The 25,119-nt window shown below is 36.7% G+C and overlaps 1 protein-coding gene across 1 annotated transcript in view; it reads right to left on the minus strand.

Moving 5' to 3' along the window:
* The window catches only part of LOC106093201 (ORM1-like protein), a 36,962-nt gene that overhangs the window by 1,536 nt on the left and 10,307 nt on the right, over positions 1 to 25,119 (minus strand). The gene's annotated exons all lie outside the window — the stretch shown is intronic.

Raw genomic sequence — 25,119 nt, forward strand, 5'->3', positions numbered from 1 at the left:
AATTTAAGTAAGTTATTGCAAGAAATGTTTTATATGAATTTATTTCATTAGTTTTCCAAATTAATTTCTAAAAGTTCAGACAAGTAGGCAAACAAATGCAATAGTAAATGCAGACAAGTAGATAAACAAATGTAGAAAATTCCCCCATATCAATGAGTAAAGTCCGATTGTTGCACGCCAATGATCAGGGAACAATTTTTGTCAAGTCCAAACGACGTGCTGCTGAACCACACCTCTCCCTAGAAATGTCTTAAATGGCTGATATCACCACAAATGCGCCAGCATTAATGATAGGGAAACCACCAGTAAAAATCTTTTCTGAGGTTCTACCCGGGATTTAGACCTAGGCATTCAGATGGGTTAACCAATCAACCTTTTAACGCTTTTTGCTGGTAAATTGTTGGCTTCTAGCCATTTAGTACTTCTATATTTACCTGCCATGGCTAGAACAGGTTGAGAGAGGTTGTAAAATACACAACAAAACGAATGACTATCAGTTTACCATCGTTTTTAATTGAAAAGTTAGAAAAGAGTAAGATAACTAAAATAAGAGAATAGCATTAATGGGGAAAAACATGCATAGCTCAAAGCCCCAATATACATACCCCAACAACCATGAGTCGGTTGTACGTACCAGATTGAACCGATAGAGTTTTTAATCGGCAAGGGCTGCCGCCCTACACTGCTACAACAACAACAACAACCACAATAACAGTGGACAGGGAGAAACGAATTAAGTAGATTTGCAAACACTACCTGCTGCTATTCCAAAGAAAAATTTTATTAACTATTAGTGTAGCCACCGTCGCTCAGAGTTCAGCATGTCCGCATTTTAGCCTTAACGGCTGCGTTTCAATTTCGGCGCGAACATTATAAAACATTTTCAGCGGTGGTAAATGGTGATGTTATGGGCCAAGCCGTGCGGACTCGGCATTACAAAAGGCAGTACCTTATCATTGAGTATAAGTTTGTATCGGGTAGCACTCATTGATATTAGAAAAATATGCAACTTTCAAAGGTAACGACATACCTAGGGCTCAATTAGACGCTATCCAAGAAAATGGAATACGAAAAAATGCTGTAAGGCACTTTGAGCCTTATATTCTTGCAGGAGAATAGCCGGTAAAAAGCGTAGGGATGGAGGTAAATTCTAGAATGGTTTACTAAATGTACACAGCCATTGTAAGAAGAATACTGTTGTTGTAGCCACATTTTCATGTGGAGGTGGCTATCCTCGTCAAGCTCCTGTGTAAGCAAACTCGTTCCGGTCCAAAGGACCGATCGCCGCGGAAACAAGGTGGTTATTGGTTATTTAAAGGCGTTAATAACTCGTCTTGTCATATCGAGCATCATAGGCACTCAGATTTGTGCAAGAACCGGTTCCGCCCGACCTCTCACTGGTACTCTCCGTTCGATACCACTGATTGTCAACGACTGCCGTTGCAGCTACTCCGTATGGAGCATTTCACTATCCGCAATCTGTGAACGCGCCCGTTAGTTCGTAGCTGAGGTTCTCGTCACAGCAATGAACACCACACAGATCGGACCTCAATGTTTCGACCTGTGTGGTGCTCACAGCTATCCCGTGCCGGGAAGAAAAATACTGATTGATTAGGGCAGAGACATATTGGATAAGAAAATGTATCTTCGGGAGTTAAAGAATATCCAAAGACTGGCTTTGGATTAGAAATGACGCAGAATAAACAACATTTTTAGGTATTTATTCGGAACTACCGCGCTTATGCTGATGGAACTCGACATACTGGGGAATACGGTCACGGTTTCATTTAGGATACGATAAATGTTCAAGGTAGGCTGGGCAAGTTTTAAACAGCGAGACCAATTAATGATATAATCTATAGGATAAACATTCCTAATAGGGAAGATAAGTGGACTGTTGCTTTGCTCGAGGTTGACGCTACCTCGTTCTTTACTTATGGCTTCAATATAAAGTCTGGAACGGGATTAGGGATCTATTCCGATGCACTTCATCTTAACAAATCATATCACGTTCCATGTAATTTATTATTAAAATTATTATTTATTTTTTTAATTGCAGTTGTCTTAATTGAGTAGTCATTCATTCATTATTATATACATACTTAAGAAAAAAAAGTCCATCAATCAAATAAGGTAGGGCTTGGCTAAAATTTAAGCAAATAAATAAATAAAAAAGTAAAAATAAATTGTGTAAATAATAAGCACAGCCCTGAATAATGTCAAAAAACAAAAATTTTAATTTTGTCAAAAAAAAAAAAAAACATTAAAATAAACTAAATTTTACGGGTAAAGAGTGTGTGTCGAATGATAGCAATCTCCTATGGTGAGAAGTAAAAATGAAGAAGAGGGTTGTTTTTAACACTGGTGAGAAAAAGTTTTTCTAACACAGACAAATTTTGACGTTTGGCAAAAATCAAAAGTAAACATGATATGTGCGCCACATAGTAATACAAAAAAAAAAAGACAGAAAATAATAATTATTTGCGTAATGAATACTTTTCAAAAATATGTTCCGTTACTGCTAGTAGTTTTATATTGCGAATACGAACGTTGTAATATGGAGATATTTTAAGTCTTGCTTTGGAAAAGAGGAAAACACGGCGAGTAAGACAAGTTATGTTATTTTAAAGACATTTGTATTAATTATTTCCCAATTTTATTAAGTTTTGTACATGGAACCTTCTTCACGAAAAATTAATGCAAATGCCAATTTGCCTCTATTTTGTTCTATTATTTACATCAAAATGATGGACGAAACCCATGACAGGTAAACAAAATATTGACGCCGCTATAGAAAAATCACTAAACGGCGGCGCCATCACTTCAATAAACTACAAACACAATACTGTACTTTTGTCTATTAGTGTTAAATAACTACCTTTTAGAATCCCGTTGCCAATGATAATAAACACTGATTTTAGTTATTTTATGCCACATAAGTCGTTTAAATTTAGTGGCGTCAGCCCACAAAGTAGGCAGCTAAGTTATGCCGCACGCAAGTTGATTACCAAAACGCAACTGAATTTACAATTACTGACATGGCATTTTGCTCAATGAAACTTCAAAATTTGCTGTGCTGTCAAAAATCTTACTAGGCTACTCAAAAATTATTCACCACACTTAACATCATATTTTTACTATACCTACAACTTTGCTACCATTCGACACACTGCTAAAGCAAGAAAACAAAAATCTTACAATAGTGCATCATAACATCAACGTTAGAGTGTAAAAAAATGCGATGTCCAAAACATCTCAACAAGTGTGAACGGTTGAAATGTTTTTCAAAACGACATAAGCAAAACGAGTCAATGAATACATGACATTAGATAAGGTTTTCTAAATATTTGATTGATATGTGAATATAAAAGTTTCTAAAAACATGGCATTCATTGCCTTATAGTAAGTTCAGATCAAAGCTGGTTTGAGCGACTCGTTTTCCCTTTACAATTTGTAAGGGCAAAACAACCCGTTTGCCACAAAAACGAGTCATTCAAAGCACGTGAGCTGAATAAACTCTGCACTGAATAATGTAAAAAAAAATAAATCAATTTGTTCCAAAGAAGAAAAAATAAATCTTAAAAAATAAATCTTGAAAAAATACAATTTCCAAAAGATCTCAACTAGTGTAAACGGTTGAGATGTTTTTCAAAACAACATTAGCAAAACGAATCAATGTAGACATAGCATTATGGAAAATATTGTATGTACATATAATTGTTTTAAAAATTTCGATATCTTTTAAATATTCACCCTTATTCCCGTTGTCGAAGGCGAAAATCGACAGCAGTCGGAGTCGAAGGCGAATTTCACATTCATGGTATTCTGTAACTTATTCGCCTTTGAGAGTTTGATATTAGAAAAATATTGCGGTTATTAAAAAAAATAATATAAGGTAGGTTCCACACACTTTCGGCAAACAGGCGAGATGTAGTTTAGAATGCAATTAACTTATATATCGATCGTCTTCTTCAAATTTGACAGTGTAATTCGGCTTATGTGGTACCAAAAATGTATACGAATTTTCGTCTTCCAATCATAATACCGTTTTGTAAAAATTTCAACATTTGACTACACCATCGCCAAGCGGAATAAGGGGGATTATTTTTATCGAAAAATTTTAGTTCTGTGAAATTGTGCGTTTCGATACATTCGATCTATTTATGCAAATTTGTTTTTGTCATTTTTAAGGTCAAAGTCTTAGGTTGTAGTTTATACTTCATTCTTTATTCGATATTTCGTCATCATACGAAATAAATCATCTGGAAAAGAACAAATAATTTCTACTAGGATAAATCTACGGCACCACTATGTCTGAATAAACGTGTTTTTAGCGGCTGATCCGTAAAGGGCAGTGGGCACCTCTGGTGAAATTTTCGTTACCATAAGAAATGCATTGACATATCCTAAACAAAATTTTCATACCCTGTACCAGAAAACTGCATGAGACCGAAAATTTTGGCAGTCAATAGCTCCTTTGGCAAGCAATTGTATGTATCGTATGCCACATAACAACAAAGTTAGCTAGAAACACACGCACATATACAATAGAGTGGGAGATGCACGAACATTTTAGTAATAATCATTCAATGGCTGTGATTTTCAATTGGTCGACGGACATCGTGTGTTGTTTGTAAATGAACACCATTCAAGATGAGTGCCATATGAAGCCAAAGTAAGCAGAGGCATTGATATACTCCGTTGTTTTTTGCACTTGCTTTTTTATTTTTGGGTGAGAATTGCTTTTATCAGTGCCGTACGAGGTGTCTGTCTCTGTCTGTTCAAAAGTGACAGACTTACTTCCATTTTTTTCTTTACCCAAGCCATTACAAAGCACGCAAATTAATTTCAGCTCTCATAACTTTGAAAAATAGCTGATGTGTGTGTCTTGTATTCTTACTTTACTTTACTTTAATTGGCTATGACAGAATATTTCTTCCTCTAGCCGAACGTAGAATAGCGTTCCAAGCGCCTCGATCTTCTGCGCTCATTCTAAAATCTCTGACACTAAGTTTCGAGGTGTCTCCCACAACTTGATCTTTCCATCGGGCTTTTGGTCTTCCCGGTTTGCGTGTACCACCGTGTTTGCCTTCAAAAGACTTCTTTGCTGGAGCTTCTTCATCCATTCTGACAACATGACCTAGCCAACGCAGCCGTTGTATTTTGATGCGTGTAACTACGATATCGTCGTCATACAGCTCATACAGCTTGGTTCATATGTCGCCTATATTCTCCGTTAACGCAAACTGACCATATATTTTACGAAGAATCTTTCTCTCATACTCCAAGCACTGCCTCATCTGCTTTCACAAGTACCCATGCTTCAGAACCATATAACAGCACGGGTAGTATCAGTGTCTTGTAAAGTGTAGTCTTCGTTTGTCGAGAGGTGGCCTTGTTTCTAAACTGTTTACTTAGTCCAAAGTAGTATCTGTTTGTCAGTATTATTCTTCGCTTTATTTCAAAACTGGTGTCATTCGTTTCGGTTACGGCGGTGCCGAGGTAGACGAAGTTACTGACTATCTCAAAGTTGTGGTTTCCAACTTTCTCCATTTTCTTTATCTGTCTTGTATTCAGTTGCGCATAATGTGAGCCATCATGCGTCTTGCTTAAAATGCAAAATATGATTGTCAATCATTTTATGCTCATTGGCAAAAATACTTACAACAGCTCAACGAATTTAAAGGAGCATTTTATTTTTTATGTTTATGTGACATAAAAGGCATTGGTGAATTTTTTCTTGCAACTACGAACAGCCTTGCGAGTTGAGATTTTTCTACCAAATTTGGTAGAATTAAATTTTAAGGGTTTTGTTGGATTTTGATTTTAGTAAATTTTTAGCAAATATGTAGTTTTATACCGGCCAACATATACACTGCGTTTTATTAGATCATAAGAAGGCCATGGGCTCATAAAACCCTTTGTTTCCCGAAATTGCTAAAATTTAGAAAAGTGACTAGCTTTGGTCCCCTCAACATCCTTCCCCGATGAGACCAATATCCAGAAAAAATTGTATTTAAAGTTCGGCGCAACCGTTTTTATGTTATATTGTATATTGTTAAATAAATAATAACTGTCCACGAATATTGGAAGATATACGGTAGGTTTGTTGAAAAATGTTGGTCGGTTTTTTTTTGTAGTGGCAATGATGACTTCGAATGAAAATGTATGTGTTATAGCTCCATGCAAAATGAAATAAAGTTATTTGCAAATAAAAACGACTAACAACAGCACATATTTACTTTATTAGCCCAAAGTTATTAAAATTCGGCCAAAATTATAAAGTTTTTACCGTAGAGGGAGTGAAATTTTTTCTATGCCGGGCAGAATGGCTTGCAATCTTAATCTCGCTCCAGCGACTCCACCCCCATCATGCTCCAGCCATACTCCGCTCCGAATCGCTGATTCTAAACAAATATTTTTCAGTGGCGACATATAATGCCTTGGCTGCAACCGAATATTTCACTAGAGGTGTATATTCAGCTTAAACAAAAATATACACTAAAGGCCAAAACAGAATAAGCGCGTTGAGCTTTGGTTTTGAGCGTCGCGTTGCAAAAATGCTACTCTGAACACAAATCCCACAAAAGCAACACTCAGAAATTAAACAATTTTTAACTTTGACGACTAAAAACACTATCTACATGTGGCAGCACTGAATGGCGTTGCTTTTTTGCGATTTGTGTGCAAAGTTGCATTTTTGCAACGCGACAATTAAAAACAAAGCTTAACGCGCCCATTCTGTTTTGACCTCTGTCAAAATATTCGTTACCATAAGAAATCCATTGACACATTAAAAACGAAATTGTCGTTACCGACATTTTCGCTTGCAGGTACACAGCTCAAGTGAAATTTTCTTTGCGTAATGGCTGGTACTACGGTCGTTTTCACCGGTGAAAGCCCCTTTTTTCACCAGTCTTAACAGGGTGACAGAATAATTTTTTCTTGCAATTACGAATGAAAATGTATGTTTTGATTGGCCCATGCAACATGAAATTAAGTTATTTACAAATAAAAACTATTAATTTTAGTAAATACGTGCTTTGTTAGCCAAAAATTATAAAAATTTGGACAAAATTATAAATCGATGTTTGTCGCCATCTTATATTCTACACAACTATTTTTCAACGGCGACATAAATGTCCTGGCTGCAACCAAGATATATTCACTTACAGGTAGTAACCGTTGCCCAACAACAAAATATTGAGTGCACTATTTGTCAAAATCAGAGGTTAGTGCAACTCTGATTTTGTGTATGCTGCTAGTTCGCGCTATTTTTTAATGTTTGTGTGTGTGTTATGGTTCTTAACTATATACACACGCAACCAAAACTCGTTGACAGATAGTGCACTTCGGAGAAAAAATTTTACCCATCTGTTTACGGTACACTAAAAGGTAATATGCTCATCTGGCGAAATTTTCGTTACCATAAGGGTGCGCGCCGAGAGGCGAGCCGAGATTGTAAATGCGATAAAGATTTTGAATGCGAGTGACTACATACAAGTCAATACAAATAAGATTGTGCATAACATAGTGAACGCCGAGCTGAACAGAGAGCATAGCCGATTAAGTGCTAGAAAACAGTTCCTAAGTGTTTTTGCGCTTGTTTGCTTAAGGCTCTATTACACTACATGTTCTTGTCTTATGACATGCCACTTTATTTTATGCCAATTTACATACGACTCATCATAATCTAACATAACCTAAAAATGTGAGCAAAAGCCGATTTTTTATGGCTACAAGATTTTCATGTGTTATATTAAAGCTATGGTCGGGAACTCAAAAATGTGCGCCAATTTGCACAATTTTTGCAGGAAGTCGTTCGCGTACTTTATTTGCCAGCAGAAGAGAGCTCGAGAGAGAGCCACTTTTGACAGTTTGAAAATAGAGAACCTGCAAATTTTTACTGGGACTTTTTTGTCAGCAGAATTTGCAACTTTGAACAGAAGTTTTGTAAAGATCAGCTGTTTTCTGAAAAGCAGCCGCTACATGAAAATACAAAAGCTAGAACCAAAATGGATCAAAAAGGCAGAGGTAAGTAAAAAATAATAATGCAAATTGCAAATTTGCAAATTTTGACCATGAACATTCCATTAAGGAGCAGGGGCAAACTTCTCACATGTCAATGAGTGCAGTCCAATTCAAGTTTAAGCTCAATGATAAGGGGCCTCCTTTTTATAGACGAGTCCGAACGGAGTGCCGCTGTGCGACACCTCTTGGAGAGAAGTTTTACATGGTATAATACCTCACAAATGCTGCCAGCATTAGGAGGGGAAAACCACCTCTGAACATTTTTTCTTATGGTCTCGCCAGGATTCGAACCCAGGCGTTCAGCGTAATAGGCGGACATGCCAACCTCTGCGCTAATAATACTCACCCTTATTCCCGAAGTCGAAGGCGAAAATCGACAGCAGTCGTAGTCGAAGGCGAATTTCACATTTCATGGTATTCTGTAACTTATTCGTCTTCGACAGTTTGATAATAGAAAAATATAAAAATATATAAAAATAATAATATAAAAGTAGGTTCCATACTCTTTCGACAAACAGGCGCGATGTAGTTTAGAATGAAATTAACTTATATATTGATTGTTTAAGTCAAATTTCACAGTCGAATTCGACTTACCTGATACCAAAAACGCAAACGAATTTTCGTCTTCGACAACCATAATACCATTTTGTAAAAAATTCGACATTCGACTACGCCATCGCAAACGGGAATAAGGGGGATTGTTTATTGGTAATTATAAAATTTGATTAATATTTATTTACATTTGTAACAGCCCAATATTTACAAACATTTTTTATGCCCTCAATAACTTAATTGTATTACATCTCAATGTTAAAAATAAACATTTAACATAATAAAAGCTCTTGTCAATGTTACAATGTTACGCTCTGATAATCGATACCTGTTGCTATCTCACTCTATCTTGTTTTACATCGGTTATGCTTACTCTCTCTTGTCAAAGCTCAATATGGTCTAATTTTATGTACTCTTTTTTGCTCAGAATTTCGATGGTTAAGAATAATAGTTTTTGAATATAAATTTGGTTTTCACTCGTGATTCTGTAAAAGTCTTAATAGTTATGTACATGTTAAGCAAAATGATCATTCTTGTCTGACTGTTGGAAAATAAAGTCGCCTAAACAAAAACTCGGTGTTTTACTTAGAAGGCTAACAAAACAAAACCTTATAAAACCCAAAATATTCGCTAAGACTCGAGAAGATCTTAAGACTACCGTAGCTAGCGAAATCCTAAGACGAATACTGTGCAGTATTGCCTTATTCTTCTCTAGGAATAAATTTAAAATAAAATGAAATCTAAATTATTTAAAAACTAAGGTAAAGCCCTTTGGTCGGACAAATATCCTGTCCAGGAGGACTCATTCCCTTACACTTTTAATAAAGATTCAAGGCAGCAGCCAGTGTTGAGGCACAGAAAACTCGCCAAATGAAGTTGTAATTTAACTTTAAGTCGGTTGTTCTACATTAGAAGGTAAGTGTAAAATTTCTGGAATTATTTGGAAAATCATGAACAATTAAAACATTGTATCCTTCGAGACACCAAGAAAAGAGCAATTATTGGTTTCTTAAGTGTTTTGAGTCCCTCATGCGTCTTGGCTACTGATGAGAGAAGGGAAATCGGTCTTTACGCCTCCTACTTGATCATCATCACACTGCCCATCTTCCAAGCAGTGGGTACTATAATAGTGTTCAGACAGGTTGAGGGCAGTTCTAAGGTACTCGACTCCAGGCAAATCCAGATTTTTCAGTATCGGTGTAGAGATTCCGTCTGGGACCAGCGGCTTATGCGACTTGGCGCCACGGATGACATTCGTAACTTCGTGCACGGTAAATTGTGATGGGTGTCCAGCGGCACGGATACGGCGAATGGTTCCCCTTCTAGCCTTGTCACTCTCGGATCAATAAATTTACGTTTATCTAAGGAAAATACCTCACAAGAATAGCCAGCATTGTTTATTATAAAAAAATTGTTTTTCTAAGCAAGCGAATAAAAATCCAACCAAAATAAAAATGAACTGTTGTTCTGTAAATTTTCACTGGAAGTCGGTCGCGTACTTTTGTTTGCAAGTTTTTTAAAGAGAGTAAAATGGCTCTAACGCTACTGCTCTAATTTTTACTGGAAATGTACGCGAACAAGCCTTATATGTGCAACTTTACTATAGAAAAATTTGACATGTCATAAGACAAGAACATGTAGTGTGATGGCACCTTTATTGATGGTTAATTTTTGGCGTTCAGTCGTGTTTTTTAATGTTTTAAAAATAAAAATATGCATATTGATCAAATGACAATTAAATTTTTTCCGGCATTCCAGGTTGAGAGAGGTTGTAAAATACACAACAAAACGAATGACTATCAGTTTACCATCGTTTTTAATTGAAAAGTTAGAAAAGAGTAAGATAACTAAAATAAGAGAATAGCATTAATGGGGAAAAACATGCATAGCTCAAAGCCCCAATATACATACCCCAACAACCATGAGTCGGTTGTACGTACCAGATTGAACCGATAGAGTTTTTAATCGGCAAGGGCTGCCGCCCTACACTGCTACAACAACAACAACAACCACAATAACAGTGGACAGGGAGAAACGAATTAAGTAGATTTGCAAACACTACCTGCTGCTATTCCAAAGAAAAATTTTATTAACTATTAGTGTAGCCACCGTCGCTCAGAGTTCAGCATGTCCGCATTTTAGCCTTAACGGCTGCGTTTCAATTTCGGCGCGAACATTATAAAACATTTTCAGCGGTGGTAAATGGTGATGTTATGGGCCAAGCCGTGCGGACTCGGCATTAAAAAGGCAGTACCTTATCATTGAGTATAAGTTTGTATCGGGTAGCACTCATTGATATTAGAAAAATATGCAACTTTCAAAGGTAACGACATACCTAGGGCTCAATTAGACGCTATCCAAGAAAATGGAATACGAAAAAATGCTGTAAGGCACTTTGAGCCTTATATTCTTGCAGGAGAATAGCCGGTAAAAAGCGTAGGGATGGAGGTAAATTCTAGAATGGTTTACTAAATGTACACAGCCATTGTAAGAAGAATACTGTTGTTGTAGCCACATTTTCATGTGGAGGTGGCTATCCTCGTCAAGCTCCTGTGTAAGCAAACTCGTTCCGGTCCAAAGGACCGATCGCCGCGGAAACAAGGTGGTTATTGGTTATTTAAAGGCGTTAATAACTCGTCTTGTCATATCGAGCATCATAGGCACTCAGATTTGTGCAAGAACCGGTTCCGCCCGACCTCTCACTGGTACTCTCCGTTCGATACCACTGATTGTCAACGACTGCCGTTGCAGCTACTCCGTATGGAGCATTTCACTATCCGCAATCTGTGAACGCGCCCGTTAGTTCGTAGCTGAGGTTCTCGTCACAGCAATGAACACCACACAGATCGGACCTCAATGTTTCGACCTGTGTGGTGCTCACAGCTATCCCGTGCCGGGAAGAAAAATACTGATTGATTAGGGCAGAGACATATTGGATAAGAAAATGTATCTTCGGGAGTTAAAGAATATCCAAAGACTGGCTTTGGATTAGAAATGACGCAGAATAAACAACATTTTTAGGTATTTATTCGGAACTACCGCGCTTATGCTGATGGAACTCGACATACTGGGGAATACGGTCACGGTTTCATTTAGGATACGATAAATGTTCAAGGTAGGCTGGGCAAGTTTTAAACAGCGAGACCAATTAATGATATAATCTATAGGATAAACATTCCTAATAGGGAAGATAAGTGGACTGTTGCTTTGCTCGAGGTTGACGCTACCTCGTTCTTTACTTATGGCTTCAATATAAAGTCTGGAACGGGATTAGGGATCTATTCCGATGCACTTCATCTTAACAAATCATATCACGTTCCATGTAATTTATTATTAAAATTATTATTTATTTTTTTAATTGCAGTTGTCTTAATTGAGTAGTCATTCATTCATTATTATATACATACTTAAGAAAAAAAAGTCCATCAATCAAATAAGGTAGGGCTTGGCTAAAATTTAAGCAAATAAATAAATAAAAAAGTAAAAATAAATTGTGTAAATAATAAGCACAGCCCTGAATAATGTCAAAAAACAAAAATTTTAATTTTGTCAAAAAAAAAAAAAACATTAAAATAAACTAAATTTTACGGGTAAAGAGTGTGTGTCGAATGATAGCAATCTCCTATGGTGAGAAGTAAAAATGAAGAAGAGGGTTGTTTTTTACACTGGTGAGAAAAAGTTTTTCTAACACAGACAAATTTTGACGTTTGGCAAAAATCAAAAGTAAACATGATATGTGCGCCACATAGTAATACAAAAAAAAAGACAGAAAATAATAATTATTTGCGTAATGAATACTTTTCAAAAATATGTTCCGTTACTGCTAGTAGTTTTATATTGCGAATACGAACGTTGTAATATGGAGATATTTTAAGTCTTGCTTTGGAAAAGAGGAAAACACGGCGAGTAAGACAAGTTATGTTATTTTAAAGACATTTGTATTAATTATTTCCCAATTTTATTAAGTTTTGTACATGGAACCTTCTTCACGAAAAATTAATGCAAATGCCAATTTGCCTCTATTTTGTTCTATTACAGGTAAACAAAATATTGACGCCGCTATAGAAAAATCACTAAACGGCGGCGCCATCACTTCAATAAACTACAAACACAATACTGTACTTTTGTCTATTAGTGTTAAATAACTACCTTTTAGAATCCCGTTGCCAATGATAATAAACACTGATTTTAGTTATTTTATGCCACATAAGTCGTTTAAATTTAGTGGCGTCAGCCCACAAAGTAGGCAGCTAAGTTATGCCGCACGCAAGTTGATTACCAAAACGCAACTGAATTTACAATTACTGACATGGCATTTTGCTCAATGAAACTTCAAAATTTGCTGTGCTGTCAAAAATCTTACTAGGCTACTCAAAAATTATTCACCACACTTAACATCATATTTTTACTATACCTACAACTTTGCTACCATTCGACACACTGCTAAAGCAAGAAAACAAAAATCTTACAATAGTGCATCATAACATCAACGTTAGAGTGTAAAAAAATGCGATGTCCAAAACATCTCAACAAGTGTGAACGGTTGAAATGTTTTTCAAAACGACATAAGCAAAACGAGTCAATGAATACATGACATTAGATAAGGTTTTCTAAATATTTGATTGATATGTGAATATAAAAGTTTCTAAAAACATGGCATTCATTGCCTTATAGTAAGTTCAGATCAAAGCTGGTTTGAGCGACTCGTTTTCCCTTTACAATTTGTAAGGGCAAAACAACCCGTTTGCCACAAAAACGAGTCATTCAAAGCACGTGAGCTGAATAAACTCTGCACTGAATAATGTAAAAAAAAATAAATCAATTTGTTCCAAAGAAGAAAAAATAAATCTTAAAAAATAAATCTTGAAAAAATACAATTTCCAAAAGATCTCAACTAGTGTAAACGGTTGAGATGTTTTTCAAAACAACATTAGCAAAACGAATCAATGTAGACATAGCATTATGGAAAATATTGTATGTACATATAATTGTTTTAAAAATTTCGATATCTTTTAAATATTCACCCTTATTCCCGTTGTCGAAGGCGAAAATCGACAGCAGTCGGAGTCGAAGGCGAATTTCACATTCATGGTATTCTGTAACTTATTCGCCTTTGAGAGTTTGATATTAGAAAAATATTGCGGTTATTAAAAAAAATAATATAAGGTAGGTTCCACACACTTTCGGCAAACAGGCGAGATGTAGTTTAGAATGCAATTAACTTATATATCGATCGTCTTCTTCAAATTTGACAGTGTAATTCGGCTTATGTGGTACCAAAAATGTATACGAATTTTCGTCTTCCAATCATAATACCGTTTTGTAAAAATTTCAACATTTGACTACACCATCGCCAAGCGGAATAAGGGGGATTATTTTTATCGAAAATTTTTAGTTTTGTGAAATTGTGCGTTTCGATACATTCGATCTATTTATGCAAATTTGTTTTTGTCATTTTAAGGTCAAAGTCTTAGGTTGTAGTTTATACTTCATTCTTTATTCGATATTTCGTCATCATACGGAATAAATCATCTGGAAAAGAACAAATAATTTCTACTAGGATAAATCTACGGCACCACTATGTCTGAATAAACGTGTTTTTAGCGGCTGATCCGTAAAGGGCAGTGGGCACCTCTGGTGAAATTTTCGTTACCATAAGAAATGCATTGACATATCCTAAACAAAATTTTCATACCCTGTACCAGAAAACTGCATGAGACCGAAAATTTTGGCAGTCAATAGCTCCTTTGGCAAGCAATTGTATGTATCGTATGCCACATAACAACAAAGTTAGCTAGAAACACACGCACATATACAATAGAGTGGGAGATGCGCGAACATTTTAGTAATAATCATTCAATGGCTGTGATTTTCAATTGGTCGACGGACATCGTGTGTTGTTTGTAAATGAACACCATTCAAGATGAGTGCCATATGAAGCCAAAGTAAGCAGAGGCATTGATATACTCCGTTGTTTTTTGCACTTGCTTTTTTATTTTTGGGTGAGAATTGCTTTTATCAGTGCCGTACGAGGTGTCTGTCTCTGTCTGTTCAAAAGTGACAGACTTACTTCCATTTTTTTCTTTACCCAAGCCATTACAAAGCACGCAAATTAATTTCAGCTCTCATAACTTTGAAAAATAGCTGATGTGTGTGTCTTGTATTCTTACTTTACTTTACTTTAATTGGCTATGACAGAATATTTCTTCCTCTAGCCGAACGTAGAATAGCGTTCCAAGCGCCTCGATCTTCTGCGCTCATTCTAAAATCTCTGACACTAAGTTTCGAGGTGTCTCCCACAACTTGATCTTTCCATCGGGCTTTTGGTCTTCCCGGTTTGCGTGTACCACCGTGTTTGCCTTCAAAAGACTTCTTTGCTGGAGCTTCTTCATCCATTCTGACAACATGACCTAGCCAACGCAGCCGTTGTATTTTGATGCGTGTAACTACGATATCGTCGTCATACAGCTCATACAGCTTGGTTCATATGTCGCCTATATTCTCCGTTAACGCAAACTGACCATATATTTTACGAAGAATCTTTCTCTCATACTCCAAGCACTGCCTCATCTGCTTTCACAAGTACCCATGCTTCAGAACCATATAACAGCACGGGTAGTATCAGTGTCTTGTAAAGTGTAGTCTTCGTTTGTCGAGAGGTGGCCTTGTTTCTAAACTGTTTACTTAGTCCAAAGTAGTATCTGTTTGTCAGTATTATTCTTCGCTTTATTTCAAAACTGGTGTCATTCGTTTCGGTTACGGCGGTGCCGAGGTAGACGAAGTTACTGACTATCTCAAAGTTGTGGTTTCCAACTTTCTCCATTTTCTTTATCTGTCTTGTATTCAGTTGCGCATAATGTGAGCCATCATGCGTCTTGCTTAAAATGCAAAATATGATTGTCAATCATTTTATGCTCATTGGCAAAAATACTTACAACAGCTCAACGAATTTAAAGGAGCATTTTATTTTTTATGTTTATGTGACATAAAAGGCATTGGTGAATTTTTTCTTGCAACTACGAACAGCCTTGCGAGTTGAGATTTTTCTACCAAATTTGGTAGAATTAAATTCAATTTTAAGGGTTTTGTTGGATTTTGATTTTAGTAAATTTTTAGCAAATATGTAGTTTTATACCGGCCAACATATACACTGCGTTTTATTAGATCATAAGAAGGCCATGGGCTCATAAAACCCTTTGTTTCCCGAAATTGCTAAAATTTAGAAAAGTGACTAGCTTTGGTCCCCTCAACATCCTTCCCCGATGAGACCAATATCCAGAAAAAATTGTATTTAAAGTTCGGCGCAACCGTTTTTATGTTATATTGTATATTGTTAAATAAATAATAACTGTCCACGAATATTGGAAGATATACGGTAGGTTTGTTGACAAATGTTGGTCGGTTTTTTTTTGTAGTGGCAATGATGACTTCGAATGAAAATGTATGTGTTATAGCTCCATGCAAAATGAAATAAAGTTATTTGCAAATAAAAACGACTAACAACAGCACATATTTACTTTATTAGCCCAAAGTTATTAAAATTCGGCCAAAATTATAAAGTTTTTACCGTAGAGGGAGTGAAATTTTTTCTATGCCGGGCAGAATGGCTTGCAATCTTAATCTCGCTCCAGCGACTCCACCCCCATCATGCTCCAGCCATACTCCGCTCCGAATCGCTGATTCTAAACAAATATTTTTCAGTGGCGACATATAATGCCTTGGCTGCAACCGAATATTTCACTAGAGGTGTATATTCAGCTTAAACAAAAATATACACTAAAGGCCAAAACAGAATAAGCGCGTTGAGCTTTGGTTTTGAGCGTCGCGTTGCAAAAATGCTACTCTGAACACAAATCCCACAAAAGCAACACTCAGAAATTAAACAATTTTTAACTTTGACGACTAAAAACACTATCTACATGTGGCAGCACTGAATGGCGTTCATTTTCAAGCGTTGCTTTTTTGCGATTTGTGTGCAAAGTTGCATTTTTGCAACGCGACAATTAAAAACAAAGCTTAACGCGCCCATTCTGTTTTGACCTCTGTCAAAATATTCGTTACCATAAGAAATCCATTGACACATTAAAAACGAAATTGTCGTTACCGACATTTTCGCTTGCAGGTACACAGCTCAAGTGAAATTTTCTTTGCGTAATGGCTGGTACTACGGTCGTTTTCACCGGTGAAAGCCCCTTTTTTCACCAGTCTTAACAGGGTGACAGAATAATTTTTTCTTGCAATTACGAATGAAAATGTATGTTTTGATTGGCCCATGCAACATGAAATTAAGTTATTTACAAATAAAAACTATTAATTTTAGTAAATACGTGCTTTGTTAGCCAAAAATTATAAAAATTTGGACAAAATTATAAATCGATGTTTGTCGCCATCTTATATTCTACACAACTATTTTTCAACGGCGACATAAATGTCCTGGCTGCAACCAAGATATATTCACTTACAGGTAGTAACCGTTGCCCAACAACAAAATATTGAGTGCACTATTTGTCAAAATCAGAGGTTAGTGCAACTCTGATTTTGTGTATGCTGCTAGTTCGCGCTATTTTTTAATGTTTGTGTGTGTGTTATGGTTCTTAACTATATACACACGCAACCAAAACTCGTTGACAGATAGTGCACTTCGGAGAAAAAATTTTACCCATCTGTTTACGGTACACTAAAAGGTAATATGCTCATCTGTCGAAATTTTCGTTACCATAAGGGTGCGCGCCGAGAGGCGAGCCGAGATTGTAAATGCGATAAAGATTTTGAATGCGAGTGACTACATACAAGTCAATACAAATAAGATTGTGCATAACATAGTGAACGCCGAGCTGAACAGAGAGCATAGCCGATTAAGTGCTAGAAAACAGTTCCTAAGTGTTTTTGCGCTTGTTTGCTTAAGGCTCTATTACACTACATGTTCTTGTCTTATGACATGCCACTTTATTTTATGCCAATTTACATACGACTCATCATAATCTAACATAACCTAAAAATGTGAGCAAAAGCCGATTTTTTATGGCTACAAGATTTTCATGTGTTATATTAAAGCTATGGTCGGGAACTCAAAAATGTGCGCCAATTTGCACAATTTTTGCAGGAAGTCGTTCGCGTACTTTATTTGCCAGCAGAAGAGAGCTCGAGAGAGAGCCACTTTTGACAGTTTGAAAATAGAGAACCTGCAAATTTTTACTGGGACTTTTTTGTCAGCAGAATTTGCAACTTTGAACAGAAGTTTTGTAAAGATCAGCTGTTTTCTGAAAAGCAGCCCCTACATGAAAATACAAAAGCTAGAACCAAAATGGATCAAAAAGGCAGAGGTAAGTAAAAAATAATAATGCAAATTGCAAATTTGCAAATTTTGACCATGAACATTCCATTAAGGAGCAGGGGCAAACTTCTCACATGTCAATGAGTGCAGTCCAATTCAAGTTTAAGCTCAATGATAAGGGGCCTCCTTTTTATAGACGAGTCCGAACGGAGTGCCGCTGTGCGACACCTCTTGGAGAGAAGTTTTACATGGTATAATACCTCACAAATGCTGCCAGCATTAGGAGGGGAAAACCACCTCTGAACATTTTTTCTTATGGTCTCGCCAGGATTCGAACCCAGGCGTTCAGCGTAATAGGCGGACATGCCAACCTCTGCGCTAATAATACTCACCCTTATTCCCGAAGTCGAAGGCGAAAATCGACAGCAGTCGTAGTCGAAGGCGAATTTCACATTTCATGGTATTCTGTAACTTATTCGTCTTCGACAGTTTGATAATAGAAAAATATAAAAATATATAAAAATAATAATATAAAAGTAGGTTCCATACTCTTTCGACAAACAGGCGCGATGTAGTTTAGAATGAAATTAACTTATATATTGATTGTTTAAGTCAAATTTCACAGTCGAATTCGACTTACCTGATACCAAAAACGCAAACGAATTTTCGTCTTCGACAACCATAATACCATTTTGTAAAAAATTCGACATTCGACTACGCCATCGCAAACGGGAATAAGGGGGATTGTTTATTGGTAATTATAAAATTTGATTAATATTTATTTACATTTGTAACAGCCCAATATTTACAAACATTTTTTATGCCCTCAATAACTTAATTGTATTACATCTCAATGTTAAAAATAAACATTTAACATAATAAAAGCTCTTGTCAATGTTACAATGTTACGCTCTGATAATCGATACCTGTTGCTATCTCACTCTATCTTGTTTTACATCGGTTATGCTTACTCTCTCTTGTCAAAGCTCAATATGGTCTAATTTTATGTACTCTTTTTTGCTCAGAATTTCGATGGTTAAGAATAATAGTTTTTGAATATAAATTTGGTTTTCACTCGTGATTCTGTAAAAGTCTTAATAGTTATGTACATGTTAAGCAAAATGATCATTCTTGTCTGATTGTTGGAAAATAAAGTCGCCTAAACAAAAACTCGGTGTTTTACTTAGAAGGCTAACAAAACAAAACCTTATAAAACCCAAAATATTCGCTAAGACTCGAGAAGATCTTAAGACTACCGTAGCTAGCGAAATCCTAAGACGAATACTGTGCAGTATTGCCTTATTCTTCTCTAGGAATAAATTTAAAATAAAATGAAATCTAAATTATTTAAAAACTAAGGTAAAGCCCTTTGGTCGGACAAATATCCTGTCCAGGAGGACTCATTCCCTTACACTTTTAATAAAGATTCAAGGCAGCAGCCAGTGTTGAGGCACAGAAAACTCGCCAAATGAAGTTGTAATTTAACTTTAAGTCGGTTGTTCTACATTAGAAGGTAAGTGTAAAATTTCTGGAATTATTTGGAAAATCATGAACAATTAAAACATTGTATCCTTCGAGACACCAAGAAAAGAGCAATTATTGGTTTCTTAAGTGTTTTGAGTCCCTCATGCGTCTTGGCTACTGATGAGAGAAGGGAAATCGGTCTTTACGCCTCCTACTTGATCATCATCACACTGCCCATCTTCCAAGCAGTGGGTACTATAATAGTGTTCAGACAGGTTGAGGGCAGTTCTAAGGTACTCGACTCCAGGCAAATCCAGATTTTTCAGTATCGGTGTAGAGATTCCGTCTGGGACCAGCGGCTTATGCGACTTGGCGCCACGGATGACATTCGTAACTTCGTGCACGGTAAATTGTGATGGGTGTCCAGCGGCACGGATACGGCGAATGGTTCCCCTTCTAGCCTTGTCACTCTCGGATCAATAAATTTACGTTTATCTAAGGAAAATACCTCACAAGAATAGCCAGCATTGTTTATTATAAAAAAATTGTTTTTCTAAGCAAGCGAATAAAAATCCAACCAAAATAAAAATGAACTGTTGTTCTGTAAATTTTCACTGGAAGTCGGTCGCGTACTTTTGTTTGCAAGTTTTTTAAAGAGAGTAAAATGGCTCTAACGCTACTGCTCTAATTTTTACTGGAAATGTACGCGAACAAGCCTTATATGTGCAACTTTACTATAGAAAAATTTGACATGTCATAAGACAAGAACATGTAGTGTGATGGCACCTTTATTGATGGTTAATTTTTGGCGTTCAGTCGTGTTTTTTAATGTTTTAAAAATAAAAATATGCATATTGATCAAATGACAATTAAATTTTTTCCGGCATTATATAAAAAATAAAACTAACCAAACTCACTCTTTTTCGAGTAATTGGATGTTGTTCCAAATTCTTTGGTGTTAATAATTGCATTAATTATACTAGAAGAAGAAAATCCTCTTCATTACATGAATCCATTGCCGTGTGCGGCAAATTTTAAAAACACAAATGAACAACAAAACTACATGACATAAAAGCAAAGCACATGGAACAAACAGTATTTCTACGCTGATTTTCGCGTTCACTATTTTATAGACAAATTTACTTCTTGCATGAAAATAAATATGTTCTTGTCTTATGACATATCACTTTTATGTATCATTGGTATTTCATTATGTATGTCAACATTGCTATTTTTGTATAACATAACTTAAAAAAAAACTGATTTTTTATGAGTACAAATAGTTAAACAATTCCATGGCAGCCGGTTGTATGTACCGGATTAACCCGATGAAGTCCTTCACCGGCAATGGCTGCCTCCTCAGTGTACACATTGCTACAACAACAAAAAAGGTGAAGAAAACAATTTAATTTTGGATTGCTTTCTGTCAGGTTGGCTTCTCCTGACAACAAAAACAGCTGATTTCTTTGTTTTTGTCAGAAGAAATAGAGCAAAGATCTAGTCGAAAAAATAACAAAGATACTTTAAATTGATTTTACATGTATTAGTTTCAATTGTATCACACTATGTGTGAAACTCTAAAGGCTTAAACAGAATGAGCGCGTCGAGGAGTATCGCGTTGAAAAATGCAACTACAAACAAATGTTAAAAAAACAACTCGCAAAAGTTAAACAATTTTTAACGTTAACGACCAAAACCACTACTTCACGTGTGGCAACACAGAGTGACGCTCGCTTTGAAGCGTCAAAGTTGACAATTTTCTAACTTTTCCGCGTTGCTTTTGTGGAATTTGTGAGCACAGTTGCATTTTTGCAACGCGACGCTCAAAACCAAAACTCAACGTACTTATTCTGTTTTGGCCTTACTAATAGCAAAATTTGACATGTCTTAAGACAAGAACATCTAGTGTGATGGCACCTTAAACTCGGCTCGGCATCAGCGCTCACTCGGTTCGCACCCTAAAGCTGAGTATGCACCTCTAGGCTGAATTTTAATAATTTTTGGCGAATAAAGTTTATATGTGCTGTAAGTAATCGTTTTTATACGCAAATAACTTTATTTCATGTTACATGGAGTTACACAAAAAAAGTTTCCCAGCTGCGTACCTGCAAACGAAATTTTCAGTAACGGAACCAGTAACGAAAATTTCGTTAGTCAATGCATTTCTTATCGTAACAAAATTGTTGGCAGAGGTGCATACTGCGCTTAAGGGTGTAAATTTCGGTCAATATAATAAGTCGATGTTTGTCGCCATCTAGTATTCTACACAACTATTTTTCAGTGGCGACGTAAATGTCTTGGCTGTAACTGAAAATTTAATCATTTTTGGCTAAAAAAGCACATATGTACTAAAATTAAACGTTTCAATTTGCAAATAACTTAATTTCATGTTGCATGGTCCTATCAAAACATACATTTTCATTTATAATTGCAAGAAAAGATTCTCCAATGCCTATTATGTCACCCTGTTACTCAACGAAAATTTCATTTGAGCTGCATACCCGCAAGCGGAAACGAAAATTTCGCTTAGAATGTCAATGATTTCTTAAGGTAACGAAAATTTCGCCAGAGGTGCATACTGCCCTTAAATAAGAGAAGGGTGACGGTGCGCTTTGAAGAGCTAAATTTACTTGACAAATTATGTTTTTTCCTGATATATAAGTTAACCCTCCAACGGTTGAGTCATCCGTTGCCGTTGCCTAAGTACAAGGTCCACAGGAATTTTATATGAAAACTCATTTTTGTTTTAGTTTTTTAGACATCAATGATCAAGGTCCCCAAGGACCTTGAAAATGGGAACTTCTCTCTCACCCACCGGTAGTTAAAATCTGGAACTGTGAGTTCCAATCTGTGTGGTGTTCTTCGTTATCACGAGAAGCTTAGGTGGGAGCTACCGGGCGTCCACAGGTTGCGGATAGTAGAATGCTCCATACGTTGTAGCCGCAACGGCAGTCACGGACAATCAGAGGTATCGAGTGGAGAGTCTCAGTGAGAGGCCGGGTGGCACCGGCTCTTGCTTAAATACTGAGTGTCTATGATGCTGGAAACGACAAGGCGAGTTATTGGCCCCTATAAATTACCAATGGGCATCATGTTTCCGCGGCGATCGGTTGTATAGACCAGAACGAGCTTGCTCACATATAAGAGATTTACGAGGATCGCAATCTCCACATGCAAATGCGGCCACAACAACAACATCATCACAAACTATACTTGTTGTTTTTGCCGCAGTTTTATACCCTACACCACTACTGTGGTACAGGGTATTATGAATATGAATTTGTTTGCAATACCCAGGGAAGAGAGCTAGACCCATTTATTAGTATACCAATCGGCTCAGAATCATTACCTGATTTGGTTTAGCTATGTCCGTCTGTCTGTCCTTGTTAATTTGTGTATAAAGTACAGTTCGCAATTTTCATCCGATCGTCTTCGAATTTGGCACGGGCACCTTTTTTGGCCTAAAGAGAAAGCCTACTTAAATTGAAAAATCTGTTCAGATTTGGATATAGCTGCCATATATATGTTCGGCCGATATGGACTAATCTCACGAAATTCGACACAAGGGAGTCTCTTATGAAAAATCGTCAAAATTGAGAAAAAATCGTCAAATCTTTTCTAAAAAAAACGTCAAACCTAAAATAAGAATTTTTCAGTTAGACTTGTTGTTTTTGTAGCAGTGTGTTGTAGACTGAGGCGGCAGCCCTTGCCGATGAAGGACTTCATCGGGTCAATCCGGTACGTACAACCGGCTGCCATGGGATTCAGTTAGACTTCGCAATTTTCAGTAGGTAGAAGACCTCTGGCAGCTCAAATAATGGGGCCTGCCCGATTTTGTTTACAGTTACTTTCAATAAAACCATAAATACGAGTTTATCAATATTTAATATCCAGAGACCACATTTTAATTAACTCAATGAAATCTTACTTAGAACAAAATTTTCAAGAAATTTTTTCAAAGGCAAAATATAACTGAAAATTTCTTTAAATACAAAATTTGAATGAAATTTCCAATAAAATTTTATAAAAATGTCTCTTGGGATAATATTTTAATGAAATGTTGACTAAAAGCAATTTTTCTAAAATGTATGAGAGAATGTTCCATTTACATGGACAGAAAATTGGACTTCAAATCCAACAATTTGGAAATGGAAAGAAAGGCCACTCTTGCCCTATACACTTTCAACTGAGCCATTGGGCAAAAGTTGGAGGTTTAGACCGCGTGTAATGCATTGGGTATATGCTGTAGTGCTCAGACCTATAATGCTATATGGTGGACGGCGCTTCAAAAGTCCACCTAATAACTACTTTAATAATAATTTACTGGATCCAAAGGATGGCTTGTTTGTGCATCAAAGCCGCACTGAGGACAACACCATCTGATGCACTCAATTTAATGCTACATCTTATGGCTAGACAAACTCCAGCGACTTCTGCCGTAAGTTAAGGGAGCTTTCTCATTGGTCATTTGGCGGTTATGGACACTGTGTTATCCTTGATACAATATCCGATGTTCCAGACAGTTTGAATTACACCCTACCTAAACCGCTTTTTGATAAAAAGTACTGTACCACTGTTCCTGATAGAACCTATTGGAACTACGATATCGCTGGTAACAGAAGTTACATAGACTTCTATATTGGGGTGTACTCTAAAGATCTAGAACTGGTCATATCGAAGAGGTTACCCGACCACTGCAGTGTGTATCAAGCAGAGATCCTTGCAATTAAGGAAGTGGTGGAATGGCTAAGATCTTCGCAGACAGACATTAAATACCTGGAGAACGTATTTCCGAACACGAGATGGTTGAACAGTTCAAAATTCACCTGTTCTGGGTGCCGGGCCACAGAGATATCGCAGCGGACGAGCTTGCGAGACTAGGAACAACCCTAGATATTCCAAGGATACTGGAATCTGTGGGGATGCCTCTATCGACAACGTTGCCGAAGGAGAACGAATGATATGATAGATGATCACAAAGAGGGGGCTGTTAGCATTCCAAAACTATGTGTCCTAATCTAGACTCGAAGAGGTCTACCGCTATGCTGTCATTGGCTACAACAAATGTCCCAGTCATTGTGTCCGTCATGACAGGTCCTGTATAATCGGAAAACATGCTGACATACTGAAAGTTTCCAGCAACGATTTTTCAAAAAGACATCGAAGAAGAAAAGACTATAGAACACCTTCTGTGTGTGTGTCCCGCACTAGCAGCAGAAGAAGTTCCACTTTAGGTTCTCATTTCTTTGAGAACCTGTCTGATTTAGCGGATGTGAACATTCGCAAGTTATTGGGCTTTTTAAAGCGATCTGGATGGTTCAACGGTAGGAACTAAAAGGCATCTTCTTTCTTCTGTTCCTGTGGTATCACAATGGACGAAAAGGTTTACGTGAGTCTGATGGCAGACTGCCACTTAAACCTAACCTAACCTAAAAGGTAGGCTAAAGAAACTCTAAAACTGAAATTTTTTTGTAAACTATTAATATATAAAAATAAATATACTAGTAAATTTTCCATGAACATTCCATTAAGGAACAAGGGATACTTCTCTCATCAATGAGTGCAGCCCAATAAAAGTGTAAGCTCAATGATAAGGGGCCTCCTTTTTATGCCGAGTCCTAAGGGCGTGACGCATAGCGACACCACTAAGTAGAGAAGTTTTAACATGGCACGATACCTTAATAATTTAGCCAGAATTAGTAAAAAGATAACCACCGCTGAAAATTTTGTTGATGTTCACGCCGAGGTTTGAACGTTCGGCGTCATAGGCGGACATGCTAACCTCTGCGCCACGGTGA

Source organism: Stomoxys calcitrans, chromosome 1 (assembly GCF_963082655.1).
Source record: "Stomoxys calcitrans chromosome 1, idStoCalc2.1, whole genome shotgun sequence".
Taxonomy (NCBI): Eukaryota; Metazoa; Arthropoda; class Insecta; order Diptera; family Muscidae; genus Stomoxys; species Stomoxys calcitrans.